The sequence below is a fragment of the Lygodium microphyllum genome, chromosome 24, assembly GCF_053477565.2.
Source record: "Lygodium microphyllum isolate KBCC chromosome 24, Lygodium_microphyllum_v1.1.10, whole genome shotgun sequence".
Taxonomy (NCBI): Eukaryota; Viridiplantae; Streptophyta; class Polypodiopsida; order Schizaeales; family Lygodiaceae; genus Lygodium; species Lygodium microphyllum.
In genome coordinates this window covers 131,251,085-131,269,056 of record NC_141158.1, presented here as the reverse complement: position 1 = coordinate 131,269,056, position 17,972 = coordinate 131,251,085, and positions in this window count along the sequence as shown.

The following is a 17,972-nucleotide window of genomic DNA, read 5'->3' as shown; positions in this document are numbered from 1 at the left end:
GAGAGGCATAGATAGACACATAGAGATGTTAATGAAAATAAAGAGTTAGATGTTTGAAGAGATAGACTAGAGAGGCCTAGATAGACACATAGAGATGTCAAATGAAAGCAAGTAACTTAGTGTGTGAATATAGGGCTTATATGTTTGAGGAGATAGACTAGAGAGGCATAGATAGGCACATAGAGATGTCGAAGGAAAGCAAGTAGCGTAGTGTGTGAGGATGAATAGACACAAAAAGATGTCAATGGAAATGAAATACTTGAGTATGAATGTAGAGTGCACAAACACAGATATATTGCGTACACTAGGTATTGATGATTGATTGTGAGCAACAGAGGAAGGTATTCATTATGTTAAGGTAGATTGCATAGACACAGAGAGTAGGTCATAGTAGAGCTATGAGAGAAAAGTGAAATGGAGCAAAACAACTTAGAGAGAAAAGATATCTAAGAGTCCAAAAACCTTTTTAAATAATGGAAAAATTGACATGCATGCTTGTTTTTTACCAAAATCTAGAATATAAAACTTTCCTTAAAATTCTTGAAAAAAACTCTCAGATTTTCATTTTTCTTGTTTTCAATATAAAAATGAATTATTTATTCCATATCTAGAGATAATTTTGCATTTAAAACCAAGCATCACATTCCCATAACCAAGTGCTTTTTTAATATAAAATTTAATTGAAAAAGGGTTATTGAATGAAGAGAGAGAATAATTTGAGCAAATTCTTTGTGGATAATATGAAAGAGGAAAAATGAGATCGGCAAAGTGGACGGAGAAGAGGATTATTTTAGCTAGATGATGGACATATACCTAGGTCTTAGCTAGATGGTGCACATGTGCCTAATATGATTGACATTGGGCTACCCTCTCTAACCACTATAATCCTCCACTAAAAAGGGTTAGCTTTATTGCCCTTGAAGAACATATCATAGGGGACTCAAGGAGCACTACTATAACTTGAAGTGATACTTTTAAGAAGAGTATGAGCCACCCAAAAATTGGCAATATACTAGGCTTTTTATTTTATCACAAATCACTAAGACTTTCTCATTAAGGAGACTAGACAAACTCAAGCATTAGGATAAACTATGGAATATTCTTGATATCTATCCCATGTACTAGAGTGTTTTCCCTAATCTTACATGGATCCTCAATGTTTGTTGGAGTTCCAGTTTGGGAAAACCAATTGGTTTACACCATTTGGATTTCACTCTCACTACGAAGTAGAAGACCTTGAGGACTAGTTGCATATGCTCTAGCATCACATTGTGATCCTTCACATTCAAAGCCCATGCCATTTGCATATGAGGTTTTTGTCTCCCTCTTTATTGGAGGTATTAGAATGTGTAGACCATTGGCTCTAGATGTGAGAAAAGAAGGTATGTGTAGTCCAACCAAGTTCAATAGGAGGGGTTGATTGCATGTGTAGCTAAGGCTCAAATTATTTGATGACATTGCAATTTTATAATTTGCTAGCAATAGTTGCGCAAAACAAAACAAGTTGACTTGGATGGTTGATGAGCCCTATTAAAGGTAAGGCACTATTAAAAATTCCTCAAACTGTATATTATTCCCAATCCTTCCCATAATTTCATTGAGTAATTCATTTCTACATCGATAAGCTACCTTATGAATCTCAATGGAGACTCTTACATTCCACAAGCTGTGATCCAAAACAACTTCTCTAATGACAGTCTTGGATGCATCAATGTGAATGTAGAATGTTAGCAATAAATCCATGACTCTTGAGGTGGGTCAAATAATTAGAGACATTTTTGAAGTCTCATATGATTGCCTTCACTCCTTACTCTATTGGAAGATACAAGCTTTTAAATTTTTGTTGACTTTGATTTTGCTCCCCTCTCCTAGTTGCAATTCAATCGAAAAAGTGATGCTAGAGAGCTACAAGATGAGCACAAGATGCACAATACAAGAGCATCATAGGATACTAGAAATGAACACTCTCTCACACAAATATTAAAGAAGGGGGTATTCATACTGGCACAAGATGCACAATACAAGAGCATCATAGGATACTAGAAATCAACACTCTCTCACACAAATATTAAAGAAGGGGGTATTCATACCGGTCCCCAAGTGAGGGGGGAGTAGAGGATCAAAGGCAACCTTAGAAAAAGTATTCTGAATGTGTGCAACTCATAAGAGCATAGGGTTTATGAATATTCCTTTATTTCCTTAATTTATGGCTATCTATTTTGCTATTAGAGGCCTAGAGTCAATTCTTGGCCTCGAATAGAATAAGTTCTTGGAGAGCTAGAATAAGTTCTCGGGTTCCGATTTCGGCCTCTAGTAGAATAAGTACTTGGGGTCTGATTTTAGTGCCATAAAATTCTAGAGTGCACAACTCTCGAGCATTGAATATTTTTGGGCACTCCATCCTAAAATCCATCCATGTTGAGCTAACTAAAGGACACTATGTTTTCATGCCTAATAGGAATTGAATCCCTACTAATTAGCATATATCAAAGCCTTTATACCACTTGGCCATCCTTCTCTTATTGTCAAGTTTGAATCATTGAGATTCAACCTAAAAGAATACTTGATGTAAAAGAGAGGATCTTTGGAATTGTGACACTTACATAATATCTCACTTAGTTGAAGAACTGTTCCAAAGAGCATGCCACTTAGATTGATGAGGATGCTTTATTTAAACAATACCCCTAGTTTCTCTTGATATGAGGATATCTCAATTCCTCTAAGGGGGAGAGGATACAATATCCCTATATGACACTCTCATGCACATGAACTAACAGATTGTTCCCATCCTCAAATCGAATGGCTCCATTGTGTGAACCTAACAAACTAATAGAGAGAAAGAAAGAAATAAAGTTATATTAACGTCTTCTAAAGACCAAAACTGGCCTATGAGACAAACTGTGATACAACTGATGAGGTCCAGCTATCCAAAATAAAAGTGCTGAATGAAAAGCTAAAAACTGGAAACTGAAAATACGGTGCTGTGAGGGTGATAAGTGTCGTGTATGTGTATGTGCGTATGTAGCTTTGAGAGAGAGAGAGAGAGAGAGAGAGAGAGAGAGAGAGAGAGAGAGAGAGAGAGAGAGAGAGAGAGAGAGAGAGAGAGAGAGAGAGAGAGAGAGAGAGAGAGAGAGAGAGAGAGAGAGAGAGAGAGAGAGAGAGAGAGAGAGAGAGAGAGAGAGAGAGAGAAAGAAATAAATAAATAAATACATATATATTACTTTCTACAAAAGGCCAAAGTGGCCTATAAGACAAAACCAAAGTGCATCTCTATCCAATGTTATCTCATCATCACGAAAGTGAAAGAAAATGCATCCTCATATAAGGCTAACATCTAAAGATCTCTATGTCTAAAAAATTGAATGTATAAATTGTCTAGCTATAGTAACTCCTCTCTATATGTCAAGATCAACACATGATCGTGACTGTGATGTGATCTAGGGATGCCCTACTAATGCATCAAGGGATGAGTCTCATGTGTCTCGTAATGATAAGTATGATCTAGCTATAGTATGGGCCCCTCAGTCATCAACCACATGGTCAAGGTCACCATGCTTGATAAAGTGCAATCGCCCTATCTAGTGTGACTCCATGGCATGGAGTAGGGGTAGTTTAACAAGATGAATTTGTGTCTGTGTGCTGAGCTAGTAGTGCATGTGGGGGTTTGATCTATGAAATAAATCTACCACCGCTAGTCTTTGCTTGGGTCCATTTGAACGAGCTAGTCCCCTTTCTCATAGTACTACTATGTGACACCTTTGGAGCTCTAGGAGGAAAACCCCTAGACATCTTTGGTCCTCATACTCCATGACATGTTGAAGGGGGATCCATGACATGACATAACAAACTAATACACATAAAGAGAGAGAGAGAGAGAGAGAGAGAGAGAGAGAGAGAGAGAGAGAGAGAGAGAGAGAGAGAGAGAGAGAGAGAGAGAGATGCACTTTATCGATTGTAAGGAGAGTGAGATAGTTGAGTGATCAAGAGAAGGGGAAAGAGAGTGTTAAGTATAGCCTAAGGTGATATAATCTTAGGCTCAATGATTGATTCCTAGCATTTTAAAACATACACCATCACCTTGCTAAGTTTAGATTTAAGGATGTTAGAGTTTCAAGATTGACAAAATCCAAAAGGATCGGAATGAGTGATGGTAAGAGTTTATGCATTTATGATGGCCTTGAAACAATGGACCATAGGAGTAGAACAAGAAGTAGCACATAAAATTGACATCCCTATCCTAGTGATTCAAGATGAAGTGCCCTATGTTATGCTTGCAGTGTGAGTTTATGCATTTGTGTTGGCTCAAAACAATGGTGCATAGGAGTAGAACAAGAAGTAGCACATGCAACTGAAATCCCTATCCCATTGATTCAAGATGAAGTGCCCTATGTTATGCTCACAATGTACTTCTAATGTACTTCTAATATCTTAGATACTGGTCGTTAGTAGTTTAGAGTGGATGACAATGCATGCAACTACTAGATTTTTTGCATCTTATTTTGATAGGTAGATTCTAAAGTTGACACCCTAGGTGGGAATTTCCAAAAGGAGTCTCCCCTCCCATGATGGGATTTAATATGAGCATTTCATGATGGTTCCTCAAGTGGATTACTCATAGATATCTAAGTATATCATGTGGGTTGTTGCAAAGAAGGGATTTTTAAAATACCATGTTGTCCCTTTTTAAAAAATAAATAAAAGGGTGCATTATAAATAGATTATTCATAGATTGAATAGAAAATGGGTATGCTTTATTTAGAAAAAATACACACCTTTAATGATATTTTTAAATAGACCTTGAATGCACATGATATAGAGAATATATATATGAATATAGTGAGCTCCCCAAGATTCCATGTTAGTTAGCATAAATTTTGTATTGATAATGATAGTCTAAATATAAGACAAGGAAAGAAATGGTGGCCGAAGTTACAATAGAAAGATTATTAGAATTTCTTTTTTGCCTAACATGCAAAGGGATGCTACTTTTACTTATTTCAAGAAAAATTAACCCATAAGGATGTAAAGGATTGTACATGTCTAAAAGGTTACTTTTGAAGATCCTTGTTGAAAGAAACTTCACATAGTCTTACTAAATCACATGTAAACTTTTATGCCCAAAAAGGGAGACTACAATCTAGAGGAACCATGGAGGTCCTTAATATTGAGTTAGAGAGATAAAAGATTCACAAGGAGGGGAAACCAAACCTTATCTAAGATGTGAAAATCAATTGAAGGGTTGAATTCTCTTTAAGAAGGGGCTAGGTTGGTGCCTCCCCTAAGTTGATGGAAACTTAATAAGGCAAGTGGGATCTCAAATTGGAGGAATGATACTTAACAAATTTTGATACTTAGGTTATATATCAAAGATTTTTTGGTGCATTAGGGAGGATTTCTTGTTGATTGAGTATTCTAATTAAATTTATCTCAAGCTTTGGATGTGCACTAGGCCTCTCCCAAGACTAGTCATGAAGCCCTTCACCAAGGGGCTGCTTTTGTCTACTCTAAATGCTTGGACTTGTGCACCGGATGGAAGAGGTTTCTCTGTAGAGACTAGATGTTTGCTAGGATATGACAAGGTATAATAGGGGATTTGGCTCTAAATTCCTTGGCTATTTAGGATCACTATAGCCCCCTACAAGCCTAGGATGGTTCTCTTAGAAGGCCCTAATGCTAGATGAGGGCAAATTGGTGGTTTCTGACCTTCAAGCGGAGTATTATACATGGACCATTGATTAGAAGGCCCTAATGCTAGATGAGGGCAAATTGGTGGTTTCTGACCTTCAAGCGGAGTATTATACATGGACCATTGATTAGGTATAACAAGACAAGATTACCTAGCTTAGAATTATTTTTTGAAATGATTGTATTTTTTTGTTGTAATGTTTATGACTAAGTTATGTGAATGAACCTTGTTCTTAATGGGATAAATAAGGAACCTAGTTTAATGTATTCAAATAAATATGGTAGGTAATTAGATAACTAAGAAAATGTATCATGAAAGGAAAGTGGAAGAGAAGATCCTTGAGAATTTTGTCTTATGAAAGGATGGTACAATTGAGAAGTTTCCCTTAGAAGTAATAGATTAGGAGAACTTAGGAAAGGATGGATGTTGAGCATCATAGGAAATTGTCATAGAACTCACCCTTTTGTCATTTTAGGGGGGAGGGTGAGACTTTTTCTTATGGGTAGAGGGATCAACCCATCAACTTCTCATAATCTCTTGCCCTCTTTGAATCATGTGGCAAGATTCTAGTTTGGTTCAGGTTGGCTTGCACAAGCACCTACCATAACTACTGTTAGAAAAACTATTAGGTGACCTTGGAAGTTATTTTAGGAACCTTGTTATAGGTCAATCCCCATTGGAATGGAGTGGAGCTTCCACTATGAGGTAGAGTCAAGTGACCCTACGCAATAAAATTTGAATATTTTAAGAGAGTTCTAGATGGATTTTCCTAAGTCTTGGACTACCAAAATCCTAACGTCAAGGGTTTGTTAGATAGAGACAGATAGGTCTTTAGCCTTTGGGAATTTTGGGAGACCATAAGTAAACTAGTAGGGTCAAAAAATCAATACATCCTTCAAACTTAGATCCTCTTTGAAAGCATTACGTTAGATGGTTCATGCATCAATACCTTTTGCATGAGAAGCTTATGACTGAGATATGTGTTCCAATTGTCATATGTATGTATCAGAAGAGGAATATTGGTCCCTTACTTGTAGCATTATATGCTTGGCTTATTGATATATACCCAAATGTAAGGAAACGTTTGTGGGAATATCATGGTGATGCAATGCATGGTGCTTGCGGGGCAAGGGTGTAAAAAATGCCAAAAATGTACACATAGATGCAAATAAGTTTGATGATGAATAGGAGGAGGAAAGGCATTGGAATCTTATGTGCATCATTTGTATATGAACAAAATGCCTATGGATACTACTTTGCATAATGACTTTTTAGAATGAATGGATTTAGATCTCAAGGAATTTGAGAAGCAAGATGTTGGGGTACTCGGAATGCTAAAGAAGATCATATTTTCTAAATGAAAAGTGAATCTTCTATTATGTCTAAATTGGATTGCCATGTAAACATTTTGCCTATCCATAATAGTGGGATGCCATCATCTTTGGTGTCATGTATGCCATCACATTTGAATGAGGCTTGTTCATGGGCCAATGGTTTGCACAAATTCCTCATGGACTTGCAGATAATAGGGCTTGTCACATTAGTCCAGATTCGGAAAAAGCAATTTCAAGAGGAAAGGGAAAAGAATGCAATGCTGGAATCAAAATAAAAAAATGCTTAGGGAGATGCATCAAAATGAAGTCATGGATCTTAAGAAATTGATCGAGGACTATAGTGGTACAATTGGAAAATGCAAAGTGTATTCCAAATTGTTTAAAAAATGGATAGTGGATATGTAGGATAATTTTGATGCTAAAATTCAAGTAGTCATGCAATACAATGCTAGGTTGAGGACCAAGAGAGTATTGCTTGATGCAAGGCTACAACCTTTGTTGCAAGTTAAGAATCAACTTATGCATGATATAAAAGTAGATTTGGAAGGAATGGTTTTCATATAAGAAGATTTGAATGAATATAGTTTGTAATGTTATCTTTTATGAAATAGTGTTCTCATTGTGCATTGGATACATAATTGTGTCCCAGTCCAAAACTGTTGCACCCGTTTTAAAATATGAATTAATTTTTTGCTCTCATTCTTTACTCTCAATTTCAATGTGTATCTTCACCATATTTTTTGCTAGCATTGTCAATTTCAATAGGAAAAACATGTCAAAATTTGCCATTTCTCATTGCCAACTTTACTTCTAATACGTTTGTATAGTCTATATGGTCTGAACTCTCTAAGGGACAGTGATCACAATGTTGATGTCTCAATTATCAATCCATTCATAATTTTAGTGTAATAAAATTTTAAAAATAACAAACTATATCGAAATGTGACAAAACTTCACATGCACACTCGTTAGGTAGCCAAAAATCCAATATATATTGTTTGATAAAAAAAACTAGAAGACCCCTTGTCCAAAGTTTGTGTCTAGAGCCACTGACTTCGGATATTGTAAAATAGCTAGTTACACAGTTTCAAGGAAACATATAAAAATGAATAAGAAGCATGCATAAGCCATGATCAAGGTAGCCAAAGCTCTAATATTTGATTTCATGAAAGAAATGTAACAAGTAGCAATGAACAGGTGCAAGGTACACAACCCTTATAGTGGTGCGAGGTCTAAGAAAGGAGTCCTTAAGAATGAGATTTAATAAATAGCAAAAAGATTATGGGCATGTTATTCCCACAACTTTATTTACCCCCATCTCTCTAACACTAAGGCCTTGATGCTTTATTACAAGCCTACCTGAAGAAGCTTTGTCCTCAAAGCTTGTAATGAAATTTACAAATGATTTATAAAGAGCTTGTGAGGAAATAGATCTCTACAAATAAAGACATCCATAGGTTGATGAAGAGTCTATATGAAATATAATGTTGAAGAAAGTGAAATAGGTACAACTACTAAAACTGTCCAGACAGGGCTATCGGTAGAAAGATAGCCATAACTTGGTGTAGACATGTTCAAACCCATGAAATGATGTGGTATAGAATAGATACCAAGGGCTATCAGTAGAAAGATGGCCATAACTTGGTGCAAACATGTTCAAATCCACGAAATTATGTGGAATATAATAGACACTAAAAGTAGAGACTGCTCTATCAATAAAAGTTCTATTTTGACCAAGTTAAGCTAATTATTGCAAAAATTTAATACAACAAGTTGTCCTACTCATGGATTCACTATTCTTCATGTAAAAGCCATTGGAATGATAAGACCATTCTCATCCATTGGAGACAACTCTTCCAAAACTATAATAACTGGACCTATATACTTCTTTAATTGAGAGACATGAAAGACATCATGAATATGCATAGAAGAAGGAAATTCAAGCTTATAAGCAAGCTCTCCCACGCTTGATAATTTGGTAAGGTCCATAAAACTGATGAGCAAGATTATTATTGTCTCCCTTCAAAAAAGTATAATTAGACTTGGTAACTTTGAGAGAAATCGAATCTCCTTCATTAAAATCCATTGGCCTTCATTTCTCATCAAGATAACCTTCATGATATCTTAAGCTTTGCGAATATTTTCCTTACATTGACTCATGAAAGCTTCCATATTCTCAAGTTGGGCCTTAGCTTGCTAGTTAACATCGCTATGAAAAAGAGTAAAAGGAACTTGTACTTTGTACACATAGAGCACTTTGAAAGGTGACATATCAATACTCAATGATGAGTGTTATGTAACAAAATTTAGCCAAATGCAAACATTGGTCCCAAGAAGTTTGAGTATCATGGTAAAAATGGCAAATATAAGTTTTTAATAATTTATTGATGCGCTCCATTTGTCCATCTGTTTGGGGGTGATAGGCCATACTATGAGTCAACTTAGTGCCCATAGAAGAGAAAAGACTCCTTTGAAAATTTCCCATGAACTTAATATCACGTTCAGATACTATCTTTAGTGGCATTTCATGAATCTTGAACACACTTTTCATAAACTGATCAGCCACTTGCTTGGTTGTAAATTGGTCTATAGTAGGGATGAAACGGGCAACTTTTGTCAACTAATCAATAACCACATAAATGCTATTCCATACATGCTTCATTGTTGGTAATCCTATAATAACATCCATACTAATATCAGTCCATTTGCCTTGAGGAATAGGTAATGGTTAAAGTAATCCCTTGGGTAGAAGCATGGAATCTTTATTTTGTTGTCATGATAAACATTTCATGATATAATCCTTGACATCCCACTAAATGCCCTTCCAATAAAAACTCTCGTGGATAGTGTAAAATGTCTTAAATAGTCCATGATGACTTGCTAAAGGTGATGAATGTATTTTTTGCAAAATGCAATGTTTGAAAGATGTTTGAGGCATAAAATAAACCTGACTTTTGTACCATAATAATCCATTAAGCCATATAAAGTTGAGATATTCTTCACCTCTTCCTTGCTGAAATGCTCTCGTCATAGTGATTGCATTTTCATCAAGCAAGTATTCTTCTTATGTATCATGAATCCACTCTTTGTACAAAGCAAAAATAGAAGAAAGTGAACATGCCCATATTATTGACAAAGCATTAGCCATAACATGATTTTTACCAGCCATGTCAGAGATATCAAAATCATAGCTTTGAATGTACATAACCATAATATTTATTTAATGTATACAGTAGGTTAATATAGAAAATATTTTAGTACTCTATGATCACTCTCGACTATAAAATGGCTACCATAGATATAGTGATAGCACTTTTTGATTGCATGTAAAATATCTAATATTTCTTACTTACAAACATGGAGTCGGTGTTCCTTCTCATCTAATTTTATGCTCTCAAAAGAAATTACTCCATGATCTAGATATAAAATTGCTCCAATACTTCTGCCACTAGCATTTGCACATAGTGAATTCTATAGAAAAACCTTGACATACTAGAATGGGTGCTGAAACTAACATAGACTTCAATTCATTGAAGCTTTTGTCTACTATAGAATCCCAAAAGAAATATTCTTTCTTTAGCCTATCAATTAATGGAGCTACAATATGATCATAATTCTTGATAAATCATTGATAGAAAGAAGATAATCCAAGGAAACCTCTCAAAGATGTAGAAGTTGTAGGGGTAGGCCAATTCTTAACACATTGCACCATCTTTAGTTCACTCTAATCCCTTGTTCATCGACAACGTGGCTCAAATATTCCACTCCATCTTTCATAAAAGAACACTTCTATTCTTTGGTAATGAGTTTGTGCTTCCTCAATGTGTCAAACACCTTCCTAATATACTATAAATTCTCTTTATTGGATTTACTATATATGAGAATATCTTCAAAGAGCACAAGAACTAACTTGAACAAGAATGGTTGTAAACCTTTATTCATAAAAGCTTGAAAAGTGACTAGAGCATTGGATAGACCAAAAGGCATCATAAGAAACTAATACAATCCCCTCTTGGTTCTGAATGCAATCTTGTACTCATCTCCTTCTTTAATGCAGATTTGGTGGTATCATGAACATAGATCAATAAACTTTGTAAAGACCTTGGCATCCTTTATTCATAAAGAAAATCATCAATGTGAGGAATACAATACCTATTTTTAATAGTAGACTTATTTAGCTCTCTATAATCAATGCGAAATGTCCCATCTTTTTTCTTCACTAAAAGCATGGAGAGGTGAAAGGTGATTGACTAGGCTATATCAACTCCATTTGCAACAACTCTTTAACTTACCTTTCCACTTCTTCATGCTCAAACTTTGAAAGTCATTAAGGGGTTTTATTTATAGGCTTGGTATTAGGTACCAAGTCAATTGGATGATCAATCTCTCTCTTAAGTGATAATGAAGTTGGGGGTTAAAATATGTATTTATATTCCTCCAAAAATTCACTCAATACAGAATCTTATCTTTTTGAGTAGGTACAGGATAATCTTCATTCTCTTTAGTAAGAAGAATGACGAATATACAAGACTTAACATTAATCTCTCTCTTCAATTTCTTCATGGAGATGAGCTCCATATGCTTTTATCCACTCCATGAAAAATATATTGGCTATATATTCTAAGAAAATTCAAATTGCATGTCAATCAAATCCATAGCAAATTTGCCTATTGTTTCTAGCCAATCACAACCAAGTACTACATCAATGGGTTCCATCTCCAAAGCTACCAAATCAACTTGTATAATGCATGATAGTGAAAGCTCAATAAAAGTACATGGATACACTTCACAACTAGCTTCAAAATCCTTATTAGCAACCTGTACCCTCAATGGTGTCTCCATCTCATTAGGTAGTAGCTTCAACCCTTTGAAAGATTTTGTATTTACAAAACTATCTGTGCCATTTCTCCCCACACTTAAAGCACAAAATTATAGTGTACATACTCAATTTGTCATTATACACATGCTTGCCTTGAGAATTATTTGATATAAGTTTACCTTCAAAATTTGTCCTTTTAAACTCTGATTAAGAATCAACATTAGGCCTTGTATTCATTCCCTATTTTGTGCCATAAAATGTAGAAAAAGTTATAACCTTATTGTAAGAACTTTGGAACCTATTCTCTTATTTAAATGGCTCTGTTTGTTGATTGATTTTCTATCCCAACCTAAAAGAATGATTTGAAATTGAAGATTTCACGGTTTTGGATTGGAATGATGATATGCCTCTACAATAATTTTTATTGTACCATTCAACAAACCAAATTTCCTCATGAATATTTTTAGATTGCATTGCACCCACCTCCAAAGAGAGCTATAAATCAATCCCAAAGATATATTTATTTAGCTTGGCAATATCTATAATGCCTTCTATATACTTGGAAACATTAAAGAATATATTGGAGTAAGCCCTCATGGATATTCCCCTTTGCTTTAAATCATACTATTTTCTTTGCAACTTTTCCTTCTCCATTGGAGAGACAAAAACATCAAACATTACCCGCTTGAATTCATTCCATGTACCAAAATCTTCCCCAATATTTTGCACGTACCTCTACCAAGTGTGAGCATAACCTTCAAGGTGAAGGGCCACATAGTAAATTTTTGCTTCATCTCTTCTTAGGTAAAGAGTGAAGTACATTTCAAGTTTGTCGATCCATTCCTCCCACTTTGTAGGTGAAGAACTATCTCCCTTAAAATTGGTAAAATCGATATTCTCTTTATATTCATGATCATTGTATGGGGACTGATTAGAGTTGGGCAATCCAAAGGATTTCTATCTCCAAGAATCTCTATTTCATGATTTATTGTCCTTGATAGGGTTGTCTATATTGTTTGCTACCAAAAACTTGTTGAAATGAGTGACCATTTCCTTGGTTGGAAGGCCTTTCAAATGATTGTTATTCTCTTGGAAGTTGATCTTGCATAGATCTTTCGCACCCTCTTGTATTTCATCATAGTTGACCTCTACTCTTCTTAGCATGGTAGGGGGACTAAGGATAGAATGACTTGTAGAAAGGATCACATCCATGGTCTTTATTATCTATGTGTACCTCCTCCTCATGCCTATTTTCATTCCTTTGATTGAATTGAGGTCTTGATTTATTCTTGGGGCAGTATGCATTGGGTTGATGTGTATCTCTAATCTTAGAAGGTTCTCTCAAATATTGTAGAATAAAGAATTGGAGTTGACTATGGGTCTTTAGGGAGTGGAACACTACCAATTGTAGGTGGTACTTCATGCATTTTTCTTCCTAAATTTTTAGTAAATGTAATTAGCTCATCAAATTCATTGTTCATAGTGTTGTTAAGCATGCATATATCCCCACGATTCCCCTAATTCATGCTACTCAACTCCTTAGATAATTATTGGTACTCGTTAGGATCTTGAGGTACATAAAACTCCTTAGATAATTATTGGTACCAATTAGAACCCTGAGATACATAAAGCTCTGCATTTTTAGGACGAGTCTGCTGAGCATTGATAGTACTATTGCCTTCATCATCATCTTCTTGATGATTTAGCCCAAGGTTGGGGACTCGTTAGGCTTTGATTGGTATGCCATGAAATCTTCATTAATAGTTTCTAGGATTTGATATTTTTGTATATTGCTGGCCATCTTGAATGTAAATCTGTCTATAGTGAACATTATTAACAAAAACTGTGATAGCATTTGATTTTGGTGTCCAAATGGAATTATTTCACTCTCGAAACCTCAGTAATAAAGTCCCCAATACTTTTAGGTACTTTTTTTGGTTAGAAAAGTTTTTATTGATCCTGAAATTAATTTTTAACTATCTATCTAGGGTAATTGAGACACATGTATAAGCCTTGTTTCGACTTGCAAATACTTTTGAAATTAATCTTAACTGTACCGAATTTGAGTAACCCTGAAATACACCTATAAGACATGTAATACCACTCTAAGAGTGGAAAAACATACACTTTACTGAAATGGTTGTCAAGAGAAGAGAATCCCTTCAATAAGAAAATAATGCAATCTTGGTTGATCCTTGAGATATGATAAAGAGTAGATTCATGGGATGGGTTAAGACCAAAACCCCTTTGAATTTAAGCAAGATTAGGTAGAAATTTCAAGTGAAATCCATGCCGGCCTATTTTGTCATAAAAGAAATGGGAGTAATCTTCCAAGATTGAGTGATTTTGCTTCAATCTTGCATCATTGATGCATGCTGAAGGTTTAGAGTAGTTTTTAGAAAGAAATTGAATGAAAGCCCCATGCAAATTTCAAGAATTATACAAGATTTCACTTGATGTCCACAGACTCCATATCTAGGTTTACATTAGGGTAAAAAACACTTCAAAAAATGCACTTTTGTTAATCACGGGATTAAGGAAAGGGCCAAAGACTATTTGCCACATGTGCAAGAATATGGTATTCTTGTCTCCTCCTTTTTGGAGATAGTAGAGTCCACTTCGTGATTCTCTTCTCTCTTTTAGCCAAAATCTCCAAAGTCTGACATGTTTTGGTAGTCCCGAAGTCCTTATTTATTTATAAAATCTGACAAAACCGGTTATGATAAAGATGTTGTGAAGTTAATAATGACTTTTTTGAAAGTCGAGAGCTTTTGGTGCCCCCAATATATTTTCATTAGTCTTTTCAATATTTCTTTTTAGTTAATTCGCCTTTCTCGATGAGCTTCTTTCTTTGCTCATTTGCCTTTCTTAGTGAGCGCTTTTCTCTGCGAATTCAATCTAAGTATGGCATTCAAAAGGCACGCTTCTCATTTAATAAATTCTTGTACTATCTATAGCCAAGGAGGTAGACAAAAATTGGGAGCCCAAAACCTTTTGCATAAACAATTGGGTTACTATGTTTCCCTCTTGCAAAGGCTCTCACAAGGTCAAAAGAAGAAAAAGAGAGGATATAAAACATCATTGGAAAGGGTGTATCATTGCTTTCAAAATTATGCATGAAGGGCGATTACTCAAAATGCAACATGTTTACATGACCAAGGATATGCACTTGTCTCCTTAAATGAATGTGTTTTTGCTAGGAGACACATTGTAAGTCTTAATTGATAACATATGTGATATTTGTTTTCATTTAAGCAAGTTTTAACATCGAATTCTTGGTTGTAGATATATTTCAGTCAACAAGTATTGAATGGCAACCTATGGAGAGTTTGAGTGGAACTTTCAATGCAATTCATAAGGCATTTGCATACATTATATATGCTGTTGAGACTATCGGTTATTTTAGTGAGAGAATAATTTTATATATTATGCACAATATGTGGTTCCGTCTAGAGAGGGTACATATGTACATATTGAGGATTTGCCATTGCCAAGTCTCTCATCTCTAATTTGGGAGGTTCTTGATAAGGCAACGCTGCATAGTTTTAAATTCAAAATATGTCAAGATATTCAAAAGTCCATGACAGCTGGAAGGATCTCAAGAAGAATATGCTTGTCATGGTTTATCCCCTTACATATCTTTGTGAGCTGCTTCAAAATAGTAAACCTACAAAGAACAAAAGTATCTTGGCTAAGTGGAAATTTTGCAAAAGTAGAACTAGATAACATTATAGGAAGGCTTTGAAAATCTAGAGAGGTTGACCATAAGGGAAAAACCATGAGGTGTATTGTATGCCCCCAATCCTTGTCTCTATGTTATAATATAGCACGATAAAATCTTGCTTTGGGCTTTGATGATAGGAGATACAAACTTAAACTAGGCATCTGGATTCCCTTGGATTCTGATACAGATTACATGCCCTTCAAAGTTAAGGTGCAAGTTATAGAAAATGAAGTAAATATCACTTCCAATTGGAATCTTAAAGATGTAAGGAATACCTTGGAGATGCTAGATTGTACATCCCCAGAATATAATTTCAAAGTAAACGGCAAAATAGTTGGGAAAAATTTTGAATGCTCTTTCCCACAATTGTAAGCTTTGAGCCATAAATATGAAAACATCGATGACATTTACATTTGACAAAAAGCTTTTCATTGAATTAAGAGTTACAAAATTGGAGTATAAATATAGAAGGATCTTGCTTTATTTGTATCTATTTATCTTCTTTTAGCTTAGTAACTTCTTTATCACTTTCTAAAAAGATATCTAATCTCCTTACAGTGGCTTTTTCCTTTGGTTGGTTGAAGAATTTGACTTGGACAAGGGGCCTCTTCTCTTTAGGGGGCTGATGATTGAGGAGATGGATGAGAAAGCATTAGGGCCAAAAATGTTTTAAAATGGCACTCCTAAGAAAATACGTTAGGGCCAAAAATACTTCCAAAAATGAACTTTTGTTAATCACGGGATTAAGAAACAAGCCAAAGAGAGTTTGCCACATGTGCAAGAATATGGTATTCTTGTCTCCTCTTTTTTAGAGATAGTGGAGTCCATTTCATGATTCTCTCTTCTTTTTAGCGAAAATCCCCAAAGTCTGACATGTTTTGGAGTCCCAAAGACCTTATTTACTCACAAATCTGACAAAATACGTGACAGAGATGTGATAAAATTAATAATGAGTTTTTTGAAAGTTGGGAGATCTTTCAATATTCTTTTTGGCACCCAATACATATTCATTTGTGTTCTTGACGCTACTTTTTAGTTCATTCACCCCTCTTTGAGCTTCTTTCTCTATGCTTTCATTCTTTTCATGGCTTTCTCTAGGCGCCCTTCTCGTTTAATACACTCTTGCATAGTCTATAGCTAGGGAGTAGATGGAAATTGGGAGCCCAAAACCTTTAGTGTAAACAATTGGGTTACCATGCTGCCATCTTGCAAGGGCTCTCATAAGGTGAAAAGAAGAAAACGAGATGATATAAAACATCACTGGAAGGGGCGTATCATTGCCTTCAAAATTATACCTGAAGGGTGGTTTATCAAGGTGCAACATGTTTACATGGCCAAGGATATGCACTTGCCTCCAAACGAATGTGTTCTCCAACAAACACATTGTAAGTTATTAGTTGAATAACATATGTAATTCTTTTCCATTTAGGCAAGTACTAACAACCGATTCGTCATTGCAGATATCTTTCCGTCAACACGTATTGAATGGAAACCTGTGGAAAGCCTAAGTGGGACTTTCCATGCCATTCATAAGGTATTGGCAGACATTATTTATGCCAATCAAACTATGTCTTTTCTTAGTGAATGCAAGGTTTTTATATATTATGCACAGTATATGGTTCCCTCTAGAGCGGATAGATATGGGCATATCGAAGATTTGCCATTGCCAAGTTTTTCATCTCTAAACTGGGAGATTCCTGACAAGGCAACGATGCAGAGTTTCAAATTCAAAATATATCAGGATATTCAAAAGTCCATGACAGCTGGAAGGATCTCAAGAAGAATACGTTTATCATGGTTTGTACCCCTCCATATCTTCGTGACTTGCTTCAAAATAGCAAATTTACAAAGAACGAAGGTATCCTGGCTAAGTAGAAACATTTCGGAAGAGGATTTGGACAGCACTATATAGACGCTTTGGAAATCTAGAGAGTGCGACCATAAGGGTGATATCTTGAGGTGCAGTGCATGCCCTCAATCCTTGGCTTTGTCTTACAGTATCTCTAGCCAAACTCTTGCTTTGGGATTTGATTACAGGAGATACAAACTAAGATTGGGTATTTGGGTTCCCTTGGATTCTGATACAGATTGCACACCGTATAAACTTGTGGTGCACGTTTTGCCGCATGAAGAAGAAAAGAAGGCGAATGTTACTTCCAATCGGAGTCTGAAAGATGTGAGGGATACCTTGGAATTGCTAGACAATACATTCCATAGATATAAGTTCAAAGGGAATGGCGTAACAATTGGTAAAAGAGCTGAGTGCTCTTTCTCTTATACGAGTTGTTTGTCTTCCACAATTGTGAGTTTTGAGTCTTGAGAATGAAAACTTTGCAGGAATTTATCTTAATTGAGTGATTGTCCTTAAGATATTTCTTAGTGGGAACTCATAAGCTATCATGAAACAAG